This window comes from Schistocerca serialis, chromosome 2 (genome assembly GCF_023864345.2).
Source record: "Schistocerca serialis cubense isolate TAMUIC-IGC-003099 chromosome 2, iqSchSeri2.2, whole genome shotgun sequence".
In the NCBI taxonomy this organism is placed as follows: Eukaryota; Metazoa; Arthropoda; class Insecta; order Orthoptera; family Acrididae; genus Schistocerca; species Schistocerca serialis.
In genome coordinates, this window is record NC_064639.1 from 1,090,218,301 (window position 1) to 1,090,238,165 (window position 19,865).

Consider the following 19,865-nt stretch of genomic DNA (forward strand, 5'->3'; position numbering starts at 1 on the left):
CCACCTCCCTCCTCTTTGAATGCAATTGCAATATTTCAACTTTTGAAATAGAGTGAACAGTTACAACAACACATAGTTTTATTCAGTAATCCATTGTTAGCATTCTTCTGTCAGCATTTCAGTTTATTTTATCAGTGAAGTTAGACGTTACTCTTCGCGGTCTACAAAATGACTTTCTAGATAGAAGGTAGAATTAGAATTATGGAAATATACATGGTGGTCCATTGATAGTGACCGGACCAAATATCTCACGAAACCAGCATCAAACGAAAAAACTACTAAGAACGAAACTCGTCTAGCTTGAAGGGGGAAACCAGAAGGCGCTATAGTTGGCCCGCTAGGTGGCGGCGTCGTAGGTCAAACGGATATCAACTGCGTTTTTTGTTTTAAAGAAACCCCCATTTTTTATTACATATTCGTGTAGTACGTAAAGAAATATGTATGTTTTAGTTGGACCACATTTTTCGCTTTGTGATAGATGGCGCTGTAATAGTCACAAACGTATAAGTACGTGGTATCACGTAACATTCCGCCAGTGCGGACGGTATTTGATTCGCACAAGAGAAATTACGGGACGATGACAGATTTTTTGCACGCGTTCTATTTAGCGACAAAGCGTCATTCACCAACAGCGGTAACGTAAGCCGGCATAATGCGCACTAATTGGGCAACGGAAAATCCACGAAGTCTGCGACAAGTGGAACATCAGCTACCTTTGCGCGCTAATGTATGGTGCGGCATTATGGGACGAAGGATAATTGGCCCCCATTTTATCGATGGCAATCTAAATGGTGCAATGTATGTTGATTTCCTATGTAATGTTCTACCGATGTTACTACAAGATGTTTCAATGCACTGCATGACAGAATGGCGATGTACTTCCAACATGATGGATGTCCGGCACATAGCTCGCGTGCGGTTGAAGCGGTATTGAATAGCATATTTCATGACAGGTGGATTGGTCGTCGAAGCACCATACCATGGCCCGCACGTTCACCGGATGTGACGTCCCCGGCTTACTTTCTGTGGGGAAAGTTGAAGGATATTTACTGTCGTGATCCACCGACAACGCCTGACAACATGCGTCAGCGCATTGTCAATGCATGTGCGAACATTACGGAATGCAAACTACTCGCTGTTGAGAGGAATGTCGTTATACGTATTGCCAAATGCATTGAGGTTGACGGACATCATTTTGAGCATTTATTGCATTAATGTGTTATTTACAGGTAATCACGCTCTAACAGCATGCGTTCTCAGAAATGATAAGTTCACAAAGGTACATGTATCACATTGGAACAACCGAAATAAAATGTTCAAACGTACCTACGTTCTGTATTTGAATTTAAAAAACCTACCTGTTACCAACTGTTCGTCTAAAATTGTGAGCAATATGTTTGTGACTATTACAGCGCCATCTATCACAAATCCTAAAATGTGGTCCAACTAAAACATTGTAGCGTTGCTCTTGGGGGACAAAAATAAAAAGAATTGTTACTTTTTTTTTTTTAATGTCGAAAAAGTGAATATTTTGGTGGGCCACTTGGCAACAGAATCAGGGATTTATTACACTATTATAATAACATACGTTGACCATTAAATACCTGAATAAGAGCAGCATATTGATATATATATATATATTTGAGATCGCTCGGAAGAAACATTATCATTTCTGTGCATTTTTATAGTCGCGATGTAGTCATACCCGGATCAACACTAAGGGACCAGAAGATTTATAGACTTTAAAAGAAATGCAACACTACACAATTAAAAAAAAAGTTGGTTCAGAAATAATAGGAAAACGATAATGTTCCTTCTGCCTCATGCTGCGTTCGGCCCATCAGCGTGATCGTAATTTCTGATGATGAAGTAACACAAAATAATTAACAGTTAAGTAAATAAGGAGATGGACTCATCAAGGTTAATTTACGAAAATAAGCACACTTATCTTTAACACACGTTTTTTTTTTAATGCTACGTACCTTTTCATATTAAATTACAATAGATGACCATTGTGGTTAAATACTTTATACATAACAGTCAAAATGTCCTCTTGACGCTGTCTGTTCGATATCAGTTACAAGAAACTACATGTTTTCTGATTGGAAAAAATAACAATTAGCATATTCACTAAATATTTTCACATAAAATATAAAATACAGTTGCGGAACGCAGCAAGTCCGCGTCCGCCTCTCATGGAATACAATCAGTAAAAGGTGAGGCGCCAAAAGCCTCATTTGTCTTGAAACAACAGAATTCTTTTTTACACCATTAATCGATACATGTACATAGAGATTTACTGGCACCGCGCAAGAACGGTAAAGATAAAGAATAATAGATTCTGTCGCTGCTATGCGATGATTCATTTCTTTTACTTTACAACTGTTCGATAACTTTAGGCCATCAGGCGTTTACTATTGAGCGTATATTAATGTTTGTGAGGCGAAAATTACTAATATTACACTGCCTCCCATGAGGAGGGAAGGAATACCGAAGGTATTGCTTTCATCCTCATGCACATTGGAATATTTGTAATTTTCGAGTGTAACATACAGGTTATTAAAAGTCTCATTTCATATTCATTCCATAATAAAAGAATTAACGTTTCAATTTGTAATTACTGACGGTGGATCATTGTGAATTTGTTCTGTGTTTCTATCAGTGTTTGTATGGATTCATTCTATCTTGATGATTCTTAAAATTAAGGCTATAAGTACACATATTTACAAAATTTATAAGGAAATAGAGTCACACTTCATTTTTCATCGTTGCAAAAGTAATTTGACTATCACTACTGGTACACAACTTTCTGTTTTGACAGTATTCATTACATTGTCATCGTCTTGTCGATTGATTGCCTTGTCCGTCGTCGCACTTAATTATACATTTATTTTCGTCGTACGTACACTATTTATGATAGACTTTGATTGTAGAGCGGCTACTGGTGATGGCTTCGAAAAGGAAGTCCATATCTTTCACTTTCAGGGTTCGAGTGTGGCTCTCCGAATTATTTCACATATGAAACAGATAAAATGTCTTATATTAGAATAGCTTACAAAACTAATTTTATATACAATTGGGATGGGATATAGGAAGGATCGGATCCTTTGACGTATTTTCGTGTGCTTATTTTCATTCGTATCGTGACCTTTCGTTAAAGTTTACATTTCAACAGTGTTCAGAGGTGACCTTGTGACTTGTCTCTGTGTACAATCAGTCATTATAATAATTACGTTAACTTCTCTATCTTAGAGTCTCTCGGAAGGTTTATGATACATACAAAATGTTTTCAGTACTGGGTGTGAATGTTTTTGCTACAGAATGTAGCGCACAGCAACTGTGTTGTCGGTTGAACGTTTACATTATTTCGTCACGTGGTGGCTGTCCGCCTCCACTGTTGCGAGCAATCTTGAAATTCAGTCTGTGCGCGCGCACGTGACCAGAGCTTTCTTGCAGAGCGTTGATTTCGCGCTTGAGGTGCCGTGCGTCGCTTTTGTTCGGCGGATCGTGGCTTTGTGCTTTTTTAGATTGCTGGAGGGAGCTTCTGCCACCGAAACTGCCTCACATCACTTCCTGTCCACTATCCAGTTACGGATTCACAGGTAAGTGGTAGCTACCGCTGCAACTGCATGTGTGGAATGACACTGATTATTACACACTGCACACATCAACGAAATTGTTCACACATATGGTGCAGTAGAATACTGCCACTGACAATCGTCGAACTTTAAAACTTCACTTGCACTGTGGTGAGCGTCTGCGTGAACGGTGTATTAACAGAAATTCTCGCGTCATAACATCACACGGTGTTTACAAGTTGATTTACATACTAATATTTACAAGAGTTCATTTAAATCGAGAAATAATCTAATTGACCACTTTGAATCAAAACAATTGTTTCTTAATTAGTCTTTTTTTTTATTTATGCCTACGGTCACAGGTAGGCTATTGTAAGTACTTTTTCTTTGACCAAATCCATTCCAATCTCCTTTACAAATTAATTTCATTCATAGTAATCTTTATCACGCTTGCTTATTCATTTTGTAGGACCAATACTTTTTTTTTTAGTGCTCGTCTTGTTTAGTGTCAAAAGTTTTTCTCGTATGTGCTTGTCTTTAAAGAAAGTTCGAGGACAGATTTGAAAATAGCAATTCCGCCTCTGAGTTTCGTGTAGAAATACAAACAGTCGAAAAAAGAAAGGTGGGAAAAGCGGGTCTACTCGCTGATCGTCGACAGAATTTAAATTACTCCTCAACCAGGTCGAAAATTTAATTTACCTTGCGCATTACAAAAGCAATATGCGCGTCGCGAACCTACTCATTTTTATAAGTAGTGCCTCACTTCCTAAGCACACGTGCATCTTTACAATTTGATCCTGAGGAGTGGATAGGATCAAGGATCTTAAAGGATTTGCACTTAGGAAAGGGATTCAATAATCACATAATCACAGAGAAAACAATAAATATTGCAGTGCACACTTAAAATAAAATCTATCACTTCAAGCATGTATATCTAATATGTATCTTGCTGCAGCTTGCTTACTACTCTTTGCTCATTTCTTAGACTAAGTCAAGTTTATGCATTACGCATTTGGGTATTAATTATCATTTGTATATATAAGCCTCTCACTAGAGTGTTGTTTGCTGCTGTCGCTACCTGTGAAGCTTGGGCGAGATCCTTATTATATGTGCTGCTAGCTTGTGAATTTGCAGTATCGCTAATGCTCAATAGTACCGTGAAGTTGGCATAATAAACCATGTTACTCATATCTTCTTTGACTCAGCTTGTTTATAGTCTGGACTCATCTTACTTTGCGTTATACAATAAACTTCCTTTTTATTCCATCACGCTTTTACTTAAGGTTAACGTCAGGCCTTTTTAGAACAATTGCACTGCGTCATCAATCTGTTCATGCTTAATCCTAGGTATCTGTTCACTTCAAAGAGATGTTATTTTATCGCTGGCACAGCACTGTGCTGGAATTTACAAGTTAAATCTACCGACTGTTTTACGCTAACAGGTGGTGCCTTATTTACGTCACATTTGAAAATAGGGAATAACCTCATGGAATCGAATCTTTCTCACAACTTTCCTCTTTTGTCTGGACGTTTAAGTATTTCCTTTTAAAACAGGTAATTAATTTGTCCTCGATTAAATTTCACTTACTAATACTAAGCACATATAATCATCATTTTCATATTACTATTTAGTGAGAGAAGTGCATTATTCGCTCCTTCCTGCTCATTCTCAAATTACTATTTAGCGAGAGAAGTGCATTATTCGCTCCTTCCTCTTTCCTCATTTTAGTACCTCGGGGCTAATTAATACCTCTCGAGTACATCATTTTCCTTACATACTAACTTATAACTAAAATTGAAAATCGCCTCTAGGACATGTCCTCCTGTTTACATAAAGATTATTCATGTAAATACTTGTCTACAACTTATTCTGTATTTTATTTTCCAGACACGTTGTTTTGATACATAAGGTCTCCTTTCAGCACCGGTTAACGTCCGTAGTCAGTTCAGTTCCGTTCTTGTTACCCATTGGTTAATCCTGATCTCCAATACCTTAGAATTTTCTTACAGCTTAAATTAACTTAATTCCTGGCGTTATAAAATTTTCTTAAATCCTGATGGTGGAACAATCCTTTGATTTTATTCGTGGCAGGGTCAGATAACAAATAGCTACCAATGTGTGGTTTCCTCATTATCACAAAGGGACCTTCATAAATGTGTTGCCACTTACGATTCTTCTTTAACAACAGGGATGGTTTAAAGTGAGTCCTGACTAATAACTAACTCCAAGAAACTTCTGCAGATGCTCTTCAAGAGCCTCTGGTCTCGTTCTTATGGGTACTATAATTTTATTGATTAATGTTGCATCTAGGACTAGCCTTACGCTACCATCTGATTTTAGCACAGACAATAAAGGACTCGAATAGGGTGAATGAGATACTTCTATCACATTCCAGCGTAACATTTTCTTGATCTCACACTTGACAGCTTCGCGTCTCGCATATGGAATGGAATAGCTTGTTCTACAGTAGGTTGAATGGGGCAGGACATCCATTCGATATTCAAAGCCTTTTATTAGTCCAGGTTTCTTAGAAAATACTTGAACGTAATCTGTTAACAAATTGTAAAGCTCATTCTTCTGTTGTTTGGATAATTCAATGGACTCACTAGCTTTACCGTATAATTCATTCTGACCGGGAATTAGGTCTTTATACTCATCGTCATTAACACTTTCAAGATCTGTCATGTCTTCTGTCTGACTGTACTGTTGTCTTTTAGTCCATGGCCGTACTGCTGTTTGAAGCACCCCAAAGTTTGTCTTCACCTTACTTCTTAACAAATTTACAGTTACTTGTTGCTGGCTCGCTACTAGAGTACAGATTCCACACTCGATGTCAATTTTAGCTTTCGTCTGCCTCAAGAATTCCATACTCAGGATACATGGCACTGATAGGTTTTTAACAATAAGAAAAATGCACGTTACTGAAATAGACTCTATCTGGATTTGAAGCTGAGTCTGAAGATTTACACGTTGTGTTAGTGGACCAATTGCTCCCGATATGGTGCAACCTTGAATTGGAAGTGATAAAACTTTGCATACAGAGGATATTTGCTTAAATAAACATAAAGATAAGACATTTATATTAGCTCCTGTATCTACAATAGCTGTTACAGGTATGTTGGCAATTGATACCCTTATGGAAGCTTGAACTTGTTCGTCCCATACGTCATCATTGTCTTTCGTCTCAGTGTCTGCTACTAGATCATCCCGTAAGTTTGTCTCTTTGTCATACCTAATTGCTTTAATTTCATGTGGACTAACGGACAGGGTGCCCCCATTCAAACCTGCAGCATCCTCTAGGAGGCTCAAAGGTGCTGCTTTTAATTTTCCGCTCGACGCTTACTTTCCTGCTGATTTATATTTCTTAATGTTTCTTCCGTCTGGAACTGGTGTTGGTTTTGTGGTACGAACTCGGTTGGAAACGGATCTTGTTGTCCTGGCGTATTCGCTTGCGCATAATAAATTTGCGTATTATGCGGGCGTTTAGGCTTCAGAGTTCCCGAAGGTCCGTTCGCTTGTTGCGTGAAGTGTATATTTTGTGGCTGAAAGGTATTTTGCTGTGGCTTGTGTTGATTGTAACCGTCACTGAAAGGTGTACATTGGTCTCTACCTTGATTATGCCATTTATTTCTTTTCCACTGACGATTTGAATCGTAAGACTGATCGTTTTGATAATTACCGTTGATCGGTTGCGTGTTTCCATATTGCTGGGGCTGTGTGCTATAATGTGTATTTTCGTACTGAGGTGGTGACGAATTATATATTGGATTGTATCTCTGGCCGTTATTGTACTTATTTTTGTATTTGCTGTTGGAGTACGTAGTGTGTTTATTTTTGAAACCGTTGTGGGGTTGGTACTGGCTGTCGCTGTGACGCGCTTTCGCTCGGCCACCATTGTTGCCTGCGTATTCTGTATTGTGCTGGCCGCCTGCACTGAAGTGGGCGTTGCCAACATCAACTCTAGCGTCCTCGTAAATCAGATCTAACGAGTCTAACACAGATAGGAAAGTGTCCGTATCGTCCTCAGACACGTTTACTAACTTTTCTCTGATCGCAATCGGTAGCTTAGTTTTTAGAATCATAATAACGTCTTGGGCGGTGATCGGCGAATCCCAGAACTTGATTTTCGCTAAATACTTTTCAAAATATCTTCTCAAACTACCGCGCTTACTGTTAAACACTTCGGCGTTGTAAACCTCTTTTCTCAGGCGCTGCTGCACACCAGAACTCCAGAATTTAGCTAAAAACATCTGTTCAAACTCTTTGTAACTTTTACAAGAGTCGACCATTTCGGTTCCCCATAAGGCAGCATCGCCTACGATAAATCCACTAACAAATTGAATTCGCTGGCGGTCACTCCAGCTACTCGGGAAAATTCCTGAAAAATTTCGGAGGAACACTATAGGATGAATTTCTCTTTTCTGTGGGTGAAAGGTCGGAAAAATACGATGTTTGATCACGCTTTCCTCCTGCATCAAACTGACAAAAGTGGATGGGCTGGTAGTCTGGTTAACGTGTGCTTCTATAGAACTATGAGTTTGAGCGTTATCAAATGGTGAACGGTAATGTACCTGCTGTTGTTCATTACTTCGTGGTGAATTATTCCAGTTTCCTGACACGGGAGGTGGGGAATTTTCAACTTGACATTTTAGTGTACGAACTTCATCAACTATCTGTTGACGCCATTCAGGTAAATCTTGAGCTAACGCTCGTCTTATCTGGCCTAATTCTGACATCACCGTGTCTCCTGTTTTTCCAGGGGCTGCCAATATTTCAAAGGTCATGTTTTTGACAGTTTCCCTGAGTTCGTTCTTGACCTTGTTTTCTATGAATCCGTCTTTGTTTTTAATCCACTCTTGGTAGTGATCAGACAATGCTTCAGCATGTGCCTTAACAGTATTCTTTATTTGGTCCTCTACATTAAGAGTCTCAATCTGTTTCGAAAGATCATCAACAACATTCTCGATCGTGTCTACTGCGGTTTTAACTCCTTTGACCTCATCAGAGATTGCAGTATAATCTTCTTTTAAGGTCGCAGCTTGTTTTTGATATTCTATCACTTTTGAATTTATCTCCCCCTTGGCTGCTTCGATTTTTTCATCTAACCGTTTTGAAATATCCTCTATTTTTGACTCTACTTGTGTGTCAATTTCTAGCCTCATGATCGTGATCTGACTGCTGATTTGGCTTTGGACATTACCCAACAGGGTATTTAAATCAGCTGTTATGTCTGCCTTTAGTTCGGCCTTTACCGAATTTAACCGTGTATTTAGGTCATTTATCTCCGTTTGCAGATCTGTTTTTACTGAATTTATGTCTGTTTTTACCGAATTTATTTCTGTTTTTACTGAATTTATGTCTTCTTTTACTGAGTTGCACAGATTTGTAAGGACCTGATTTTTATTATGCCGTCTTTCGGCCTTCTCTTTTTCTTCGCGGGCCTTTTCATCTAATTTTTCCTGCTTTTCACGTTCCTGTCTTTGCGCCTCTCTCTGTCTTTGACTTTCGAACTTGCGTTCCATTATTGCTTCGATCATTGCAGCCAAGTCATTTTTTTCAAAAGCGGGAATAGTTTGCACACTAGGACCAGTTTCTAAAACTTCGGTCGAGGCTGCTTCTGCCTCCGCTCGTGTACCTATCGCGCGTGATCGTAATGGATAGTGAGGTCCATTCGCATCACCGCTGTCGTCTGGTTTTGTTTGTGTCCGCTGTTTACCGTCAGCCATGTTCATGAATTATTTGTCAAACGTCAAAATGCTACAGATATTGTTTGTCACTGCCGTCAGTCGTTTGTCTGTGACGTAGTGCTATGGCTTACTGGGACCTAAGATAAAATTTTAACTCTGGGTAACAACTGACGTTCATTTACGCCAAGAAGACAAGATGGTTCCTACTAATTACAAACAAATGAAATATCACACGTTTTACCAGTTTTGAGCGTAGTTATCCGCCATATCGTAATTTTTTTTTATGCACTGACAACAATGGTACACTTTCACTGAATTTAACTACATAGGAATGGACTATGGACAAATTGAAATAAAGCTGTTTCAAGGCAAGGAAAGACAGGTTTACGTTCTGATCAACTCGAAAGATGCTACGTCACTACGAAAGCTTGGCTACTGCGTATAAAAATTTGACTTACTATGGCTGTCTTGATAATGATACAGCTGGATACTCGCCTTTTTTTGGTAATTTCATCAATCGTTCTTCTGAATTAATTAAAAGATTTTCCCACTTCTCTTTCTCGGTTGAATTGCATCCACATGAAAAAATGAAACAGTTATTAGAACAAGCAAAGAAAATTTTTTTAAACACATACATGAAATGATTTTTTGATCAAGTCCCTGTTCGGGCGCCAAGTGTAGCGTTGCTCTTGGGGGACAAAAATAAAAAGAATTGTTACTCTTTTTTTTTTTAATGTCGAAAAAGTGAATATTTTGGTGGGCCACTTGGCAACAGAATCAGGGATTTATTACACTATTATAATAACATACGTTGACCATTAAATACCTGAATAAGAGCAGCATATTGATATATATATATATTTGAGATCGCTCGGAAGAAACATTATCATTTCTGTGCATTTTTATAGTCGCGATGTAGTCATACCCGGATCAACACTAAGGGACCAGAAGATTTATAGACTTTAAAAGAAATGCAACACTACACAATTAAAAAAAAAGTTGGTTCAGAAATAATAGGAAAACGATAATGTTCCTTCTGCCTCATGCTGCGTTCGGCCCATCAGCGTGATCGTAATTTCTGATGATGAAGTAACACAAATTAATTAACAGTTAAGTAAATAAGGAGATGGACTCATCAAGGTTAATTTACGAAAATAAGCACACTTATCTTTAACACACGTTTTTTTTTAATGCTACGTACCTTTTCATATTAAATTACAATAGATGACCATTGTGGTTAAATACTTTATACATAACAGTCAAAATGTCCTCTTGACGCTGTCTGTTCGATATCAGTTACAAGAAACTACATGTTTTCTGATTGGAAAAAATAACAATTAGCATATTCACTAAATATTTTCACATAAAATATAAAATACAGTTGCGGAACGCAGCAAGTCCGCGTCCGCCTCTCATGGAATACAATCAGTAAAAGGTGAGGCGCCAAAAGCCTCATTTGTCTTGAAACAACAGAATTCTTTTTTACACCATTAATCGATACATGTACATAGAGATTTACTGGCACCGCGCAAGAACGGTAAAGATAAAGAATAATAGATTCTGTCGCTGCTATGCGATGATTCATTTCTTTTACTTTACAACTGTTCGATAACTTTAGGCCATCAGGCGTTTACTATTGAGCGTATATTAATGTTTGTGAGGCGAAAATTACTAATATTACAACATCCATATTTCTTTACCTACTACACGAATATGTAATAAAAAATGGGGGTTCCTTTTTTAAAAAACGTGATTGATATCCGTTTGACCTATGGCAGCGCCGTCTAGGGGGGCAACCATAGTGCCATCTGGTTACCCCCTTCAAGCTAGATAAGTTTCGTTCGTTGTAGTTTTTTCGTTTGACGCTTTTTTCTTGAGATATTTGGCCTGGTCACGATCAATGGACTACCCTGTGTACATCGATGAGCCAAAACATTATGACCACCGGTTTATAGCGTGTTGTTCCACCTTTCAAACACAGTCTACAAGTCCTTGACAGGCTTTCAGAAGTGTGTGGCACCAGATGCCTACTAACACGTCAAGCAGTTCCTGCAAATTACGGGTACGCAGCTGGCATCGATATCTGTTCCAGTGGGTACAGATCAGGTTCATTTGCTGGTCATGACATCAATGTGAGTTAAATGTTTATTTGACACTAAAATAATGAAGCCATAGTCACAGCACATAAAACTTTTCTTTAAAAAAGGGGTTGCTTTACAGGTTTCAACGAAGTACGTCGCCATTTTCAAATGTAAAACAGTTGGAGAACATACAGGGTGATTCACGAAGACATGCAAATATTTTAAAATGTTATCCTACAAGTCAAACTAAAGAAAAAAGTTCATCTAAACATAGGTCCGCAAATGTTTGGTTACAGAGTTACAACTAATAAAAGATTTTGCCTGAAATTTCACAACTTCGCAAATATGAATGAAATCGCAGAACTGTTCGATGGTAAAGTACGATTTCCATTTATTTCGTTGTTATTGATGTGGTGAATCTAATAATACTGTCCCAGATGTGTATCTGCAGTAGTTTTCCAGAAGGCGTAATTTCGTAAATTTTTTAAATTTATTAACTACTTGGCCCAATTTGTTTTTTAAATTCCAGACAATAGAACAATGTTTTCAACAGAAGTTGTAGAGAATTTAATTTTAGAAAAAAGGTGGTAATAATCATCATCGTCTTCACGTATCGAGCACTCGTACAGTTTATAAACGCTAGTTAGAGAACCTGTCACCCATAACATTCGAAATACTCCGCTAATGGTTCGTGCTTTCGGTATCCTCCGAGTTGAATAACGTACGCGATATTCGTTAACCGCAGCCGTAGCATTACCATCACATTTGCCATAAATAAACACCATATCGGCGTATTCCTCCGGCGTAAATTTGAAAGGCATCCCTATTTCATAAATAATCTACCAACTACAACAGTTACTATGTAGTTTCACTTAAATACACTGTTTTTATTATGTTCTTTCACTGAACACTACAGAAAACTAACTCGTTTCAAATTTAAGAAACGACTGAAACAGCTCACTAACGGTTGCCAACTATGAAGTAAACGTTTCTACATTCTTAATGGAAATTAAACTAATTTACTTGTATAATAATCTTTGCTTCTCTTGATGTTTTCGAAAACTACTGCAGATACACGTCTGGGACGTGTTTTATTACATTCACCAGAACAATAACAACAAAATAAATGGGAATCGTGCTTTACTTTAACCTCGTACAGTTTTGCGATGGCTTCGTATTGGCAAAGTTGCTAAATTTTAGGCAAAATCTTTTATTAGCCGTAACTCCGTAACTAACCATTTGCAGACCTATATTTATGTGAACTTTTTTCTTTAGTTTTACTTTTAGAATAAAATATTTTCATATCTTCGTGACTCGCACTGTATAATGGGAATTGTGACAATACATCTGACAACAATCGTAATGGTTGTGAGACGTGTGGTAACAGTTCCCATTATATATTCTCCAACTGATGTTTTACATTTGAAAATGACGACGTAGTTCGTTTAATCCGGTAGTGTAACCCCTTTTTTAAAGAAATATTTTATGTAGTGCGACTATGGCTTCACTATTGTAGTGTCAAATAAACATTTAACTTATATTATAGGCACACTCCTTTACGACAATTATGTCGGGATATAGAAACATCATCATAAAAAAGAAAACTGGCGTTCTACGGATCGGAGCGTGGAACGTCAGATCCCTTAACCGGGCAGGTAGATTTGAAAATTTAAAAAGGGAAATGGACAGGTTAAAGTTAGATATAGTGGGAATGAGTGAAGTTCGGTGGCAGGAGGAACAAGACTTTTGGTCAGGTGAATACAGTGTTATAAACACAAAATCAAATAGGGGTAATGCAGGAGTAGGTTTAATAATGAATAAAAAAAAATAGGAGTGCGGGTAAGCTACTACAAACAGCATTGTAAACGCATTATTGTGGCCAAGATAGACACGAAGCCCACGCCTACTATAGTAGTACAAGTTTATATGCCAACTAGCTCTGCAGATGATGAAGAAATTGATAAAATGTATGATGAGATAAACGAAATTATTCAGATAGTGAAGGGAGACGAAAATTTAATAGCCATGGGTGACTGGAATTCGAGTGTAGGAAAAGGGAGAGAAGCAAACATAGTAGGTGAATATGGATGGGGATAAGAAATGAAAGAGGAAGCCGTCTGGTAGAATTTTGCACAGAGCATAACTTAATCATAGCTAACACTTGGTTCACGAATCATAATAGAAGGTTGTATACATAGAAGAATCCCGGAGATACTAAAAGGTATCAGATAGATTATATAATGGTAAGACAGAGATTTAGGAACCAGGTTTTAAATTGTAAGACTTTTCTAGGGGCAGATGTGGACTCTGACCATCATCTATTGGTTATGAAGTGCAGATTAAAACTGAAGAAACTGCAAAAAGGTGGGAATTTAAGGAGATGGGACCTGGGTAAACAGAAAGAATCAGAGGTTGTACAGAGTTTCAGGGAGAGCATAAGGGAACAATTGACAGCAGTGGGGGAAAGAAGTACAGTAGAAGAAGAATGGGTAGCTCTGAGTAGTGAAAACAGCAGAGGATCAAGTAGGTAAAAAGACGAGGGCTAGTAGGAATCCTTGGGTAACAGAAGAAATATTGAATTTAATTGATGAAAGGAGAAAATATAAAAATGCAGTAAATGAAGTAGGCAAAAAGGAATACAAACGTCTCAAAAATGAGATCGACAAAAAGTGCAAAATGGCTAAGCAGGGATGGCTAGAGGACAAATGTAAGGATGTAGAGGCTTATCTCACGAGGGGTAAGATAGATACTGTCTACAGAAAAATTAAAGAGACCTTTGGAGAAAAGGGAACCACTTGTATGAATATCCAGAGCTCAGATGGAAACCCAGTTCTAAGCAAAGAAGGGAAGCAGAATGGCGGAAAGAGTATATAGAGGGTCTATACAAGGGCGATGTACTTGAGGACAATATTATGGAAATGGAAGAGGATGTAGATGAAGATGAAATGGGAGATACGTTACTGCGTGAAGAGTTTGACAGAGCACTAAAAAACCTGAGTCGAAACAAAGCCCCGGGAGTAGACAACATTCCATTAGAACTACTGACGGCCTTGGGAGAGCCAGTCCTGCCAAAACTCTACCATCTGATGAGCAAGATGTATGAGACAGGCGAAATACCCTCAGACTTCAAGAAGAATATAATAATTCCAATCCAAAAGAAAGCAGGTGTTGACAGATGTGAAAATTACCGAACTATCAGTTTAATAAGTCACAGCTGCAAAATACTAACACGAATTCTTTACAGACGAATGGAAAAACTGGTAGAAGCCGACCTTGAGGAAGATCAGTTTGGATTCCGTAGAAATGTTGGAACACGTGAGGCAATACTGAAAGATTAAGGAAAGGCAAACCTACGTTTCTAGCATTTGTAGACTTAGAGAAAGCTTTTGACAATGTTGACTGGAATACTCTCTTTCAAATTCTAAAGGTGGCAGGGGTAAAATACAGGGAACGAAAGGCTATTTACAATTTGTACAGAAACCAGATGGCGGTTATAAGAGTCGAGGGGCATGAAAGGGAAGCAGTGGTTGGGAAGGGAGTGAGACAGGGTTGTAGCCTCTCCCCGATGTTATTCAATCTGTATATTGAGCAAGCAGTAAAGGAAACAAATGAAAAATTCGGAGTAGGTATTAAAATCCATGGACAAGAAATAAAAACTTTGAGGTTCGCCGATGACATTGTAATTCTATCAGAGACAGCAAAGGACTTGAAAGAGCAGTTGAACGGAATGGACAGTGTCTTGAAAGGAGGATATAAGATGAACATCAACAAAAGCAAAGCGAGGATAATGGAATGCGGTGGAATTAAGTCGGGTGATGCTGAGGGAATTAGATTAGGAAATGAGACACAGTAGTAAAGGAGTTTTGCTATTTGGGGAGCAAAATAACTGATGATGGTCGACGTAGAGAGGATATTAAATGTAGACTGGCAATGGCAAGGAAAGCGTTTCTGAAAAAGAGAAATTTGTTAACATCGAGTATAGATTTAAGTGTCAGGAAGTCGTTTCTGAAAGTATTTGTATGGAGTGTAGCCATGTATGGAAGTGAAACATGGACGATAAATAGTTTGGACAAGATGAGCATAGAAGCTTTCGAATTGTGGTGCTACAGAAGAATGCTGAAGATTAGATGGGTAGATCACATAACTAATGATGAAGTATTGAATAGAATTGGGGAGAAGAGGAGTATGTGGCACAACTCGACAAAAAGAAGGGACCGGTTGGTAGGATATGTTCTGAGGCATCAAGGGATCACAAATTTAGCATTGGAGGGCAGCGTGGAGGGTAAAAATCGTAGAGGGGGACCAAGAGATGAATACACTAAGCAGATTCAGAAGGATGTGGGTTGCAGTAAGTACTGGGAGATGAAAAAGCTTGCACAGGATAGAGTAGCATGGAGAGCTGCATCAAACCAGTCTCAGGACTGAAGACCACAACAACAACAACATAGAAACATTAACGTTAGTTCGCTGTAATGCCCCCCAAAGCACCACAGCACAATTCTGACCCTCCAACACGGACGATTATCCTGGTGGAAGATGTCATCGCCATAGGGGGACACTTTAAGCAAGAAGCAATACAGGTGGCCCGCAATGATGTTCACGTAGTTTATTGCTGTCATGATGCCTTCGATTACAACCGCAGATCCCATGGAAGCCCAAGTCAATGTACCCCACAGCATAATTCTGCCCTCACCGGCCTGCATCTGTGGCTCAGTGCATGTTTCGTGCAGTCATTCGCCTGGATGGCGGCGTGTAAGGACACAACCATCGACTTGGTGTAACAAGAAATGCGATTCATTCGACAGGTGATACGTTTCTATTGATCCACGGTGAAAACTCAATGATGCTGCACCCACTACAGTCATAAATGACGATTTCGTTGGGTCAACAGAGGAACATGTAGGGATCGTGTGATAATGGGGCTTCACGTTGAACAATGGCTTTTGAACGGTGTGCTATGAAAGACTTGTACCTGCACCAGCATTATACCGTGTCGTCAGATCTGCCACAGATCGCTCTCTATACTAGGTTACACAATGGGGGGATGGGTGGGGGGGGGGGATACACTCCGACCGCTACATTTTGTGATGTGACGTGGTCGTCCAATACCATATGGCCTACTTGTTATTTCACCACCCTTCAACCACTTTCCACGGATGCTCAAGACAGAAGTGCGCCAACAGGCGACCAGCTTCGCCGTTTCAAAGATTCTCGTTTCCAGCCACAGGGCCATAAAAATGTGCCCTTTGTCAAAACCACTTATGTCAGTGGGTTTCCGCATTTGCGGGCCATGTCTTTGCCTTAATGGCTGCCGGTCGTCTATCTTCCGCCTACATTCTTTCCTTACTGCGTCTCGAGCCCGCAAAACCACCAGGAGGCAATCAATCTCGCGGCGGACAATGGTCATCTGTGTATGGAAACTGGTTCAATTAAGGAAACTAGCAAAATTTTCGGGATCAAGTATCAGGATAGAGGACTACCACCAAAGAGGGAAATACAGAGTCTTTATAAAAACTGGCGCACCTGCAGATCTGTACAAAATGTAAAACGACAAAGAATTCCTTCAGCTCCAACACCAGAAGTTACTGCAGACATTCACCGAAGAATTATTCAGAGCCTAAAGAAGTCTATAAGCAAACTGGTCCAACAGGCTCGTATAAGTAGGAGCAGTTGCCAGCGGATGTTTAAAAGTCTTAATTCGAAGACATATCGTGTGACGGTTGTGCAGCAATTACGGTTGGATGACGGTTGCAAACGTGTAGACTACTGCAAGTGGCTTTTGAATAACATCAACGATGGTTTGTTAGACTCTTACCATTACACCATGAGTGATGGAGCATGGTTTCTGTGGTGACGGTACTCACGACTCCAAAGAATGCCGCACCACGATCGATAGGCGCGCTCGAAACACTCGTAGCGCAGCAGTTGTTTGGGTTGGCAGTAAGAATTACACCGCGGTCCGCCAGCCGCCGCAACTGCCAACCCATGGGCATCACGTATGTGGATAACAATTGGTGGATGCCTCGTTAAATACCGGAGCACTGAGCTATGGCAGACAGTTGTGGTGTCACCGCCAGACACCACACTTGCTAGGTAGTAGCCTTTAAATCGGCCGCGGTCCATTAGTATACGTCGGACCCGCGTGTCGCCACTATCAGTGATTGCAGACCGAGCGCCACCACACGGCAGATCTAGAGAGACTTACTAGCACTCGCCCCAGTTGTACAGCCGACGTTGCTAGGAAAGGTTCACTGAGTATTACGCTCTCATTTGCCGAGACGATAGTTAGCATAGCCTTCAGCTAAGTCAGTTGCCACGACCTAGCAAGGCGCCATTTATCCTTTGCTATGTATCTAATGAAGCATGTACAGTAAGAAGACCATGTTCACCAATTGTGGATTAAAGTTAAGTATCCCAGAAGCTACGTACTTTTCTTTATAGCATTCATTACGTATCCTGTTTCAGACCTCACGCCATCCTGCGTGAGCTTATAGCGTGCATTTCGGCTTCCTCAAACAACACGGTGTTGGCACTTCTGCCGACACTTCATATTGGCGACGAGGCTTAAAAGAGGATTTCGCGTTCGTATTGCTCTAATTTATTTGTGTCATGGATTCGCCACAATCTCCAGATGTACTGTCCGAATATTATCGCTTGCAGAATCAGCGGACGCAGGCCTTATTGGATGCCCTTGGACAGCTCGTCCAGGGTCAACGCGCAATGCAAAACGATGCGGCAGCCGCCGCTCCACCGCTACCGCAGCCACAACACGCAGTTGCACCGCCGTTTCGACAATTCAATGCGGCGATGGAAAGCTGGACGGAGTGGTCACGCCAATTTGGATTTCATCTCGCCGCCTACAGAATTCAAGGTAACGAGCGCCAGCCTCATTTATTGGCGTGTGTAGGGGTGCAAACATACTGTGTGATAGTGAAATTATTTTCCCGACGCGACGTAGCAACTCTGTCCTACGACGAAATTTTGTCGGCATTAGATGCATATTTCAAGGAGTCAGTTAATGTAGTTGCAAAACGGTATACGTTCTTTCGTACAAAACGTACGGCCAGTCAAACTAATCGGGAGTGGGTTGCGACTTTGCAAGGCCTTACGAGGGATTGTGCTTTTGAGTGTGAATGTGGACTCCCTTATTCAGATACTATGGTACGTGATGCAATTGCACAGAACGTTTCTGATGTTCGTATACGGGAGCAGATGTTGAAACTGGTCAATCCCTCCCTCCAACAAGTGATAGACATATTGGATAGGCAAGACACACTTGACTTTGGTCAGGAATCATTTGAAACTTCGCCAGCCGTGTGTCACGTTAACCGGCCCGCCGGGCGAGCTGCACGGAACTGTAAACAGCCCTCCCGCACGTCCACGCAGCCACGTGTCCCGCGCCAGCGTGCAAATGCAGTGAAGTCATGCCCGCGGTGTGCTACTAGACATTCGCGTGAGAATTGCCCATCACGCCAAGCTATTTGCTTTTTCTGTAATAAAAAAGGACATATTCAGAGTGTTTGCCAGAAAAAGCTCAGATCGGACACTAAAAACCATTCCAGGCCCTTTGCTTCGCGCCGGGATCGAACCAAGAATACTCAGGCTCGTGAACCTTTGCCCATGGACATCATGTAGTTAATTCCACTCCGCCCAGTGCCACTCTCTCTACAAGTGACTGTGTGCGTCCCACAAAAAGTGTGCGTCGACGTCGACGGAAATCACGTCAATTAGCAAGTGATTCTGTACCAGTGTCTGTTCAAATTGCACGAGACAGTCGCTCTTGTCGTCAGCAGGACAATAAACTTTTTGTAGACTTGGACATTAATGGCAACGTGATCTCATTCCAGCTCGATACCGGAGCTGCAGTTTCATTGATCAATAAAGACACGTACAAACAACTGGGCAACCCTCCGTTGCATGCCACAAATGTTAAGTTACATAGTTATTCCGGACAGCTTATCCCTGTGTTAGGACAGTGTAGCCTTCTGGTAACATACAAGGGACAAACAAAACTTGTGTCATTTTATGTACTTCGTTCTTCTTCTGCAGTGAACTTGTTTGGTTTAGATTTATTTCAGTTGTTTAACTTGTCTATAGTAAATCAGGTCCTATCAGTGAACCAGAATGTGCCTTCAGCCAGTGTTTCTAGTCTATGTGCAGAATTTCCAGACATTTTTGCACCGGGCCTTGGTTGCGCTAAGAACTATAAAGCACATTTGGAACTGAAAGTCAATGCGCAACCGAAATTTTTCAGAGCACGCTATGTTCCCCACGCATTGCGTGACGAGGTCACAAGAACATTATACGATTTAGAATCACAAGGTGTGCTTGAACATGTGCAGGCTTCTCTCTGGGCCTCACCCTTAGTAATTTTGCCAAAACCTTCCGGAAAATTGAGACTTTGTGTGGACTTCAAGGCAACAGTGAATCCACAACTAGTGACTGCAACTTTTCCTTTACCCCGTCCGGAAGATCTTTTTGACAAACTGTGCCCGGGTAATTATTTTTCGAAGTTGGA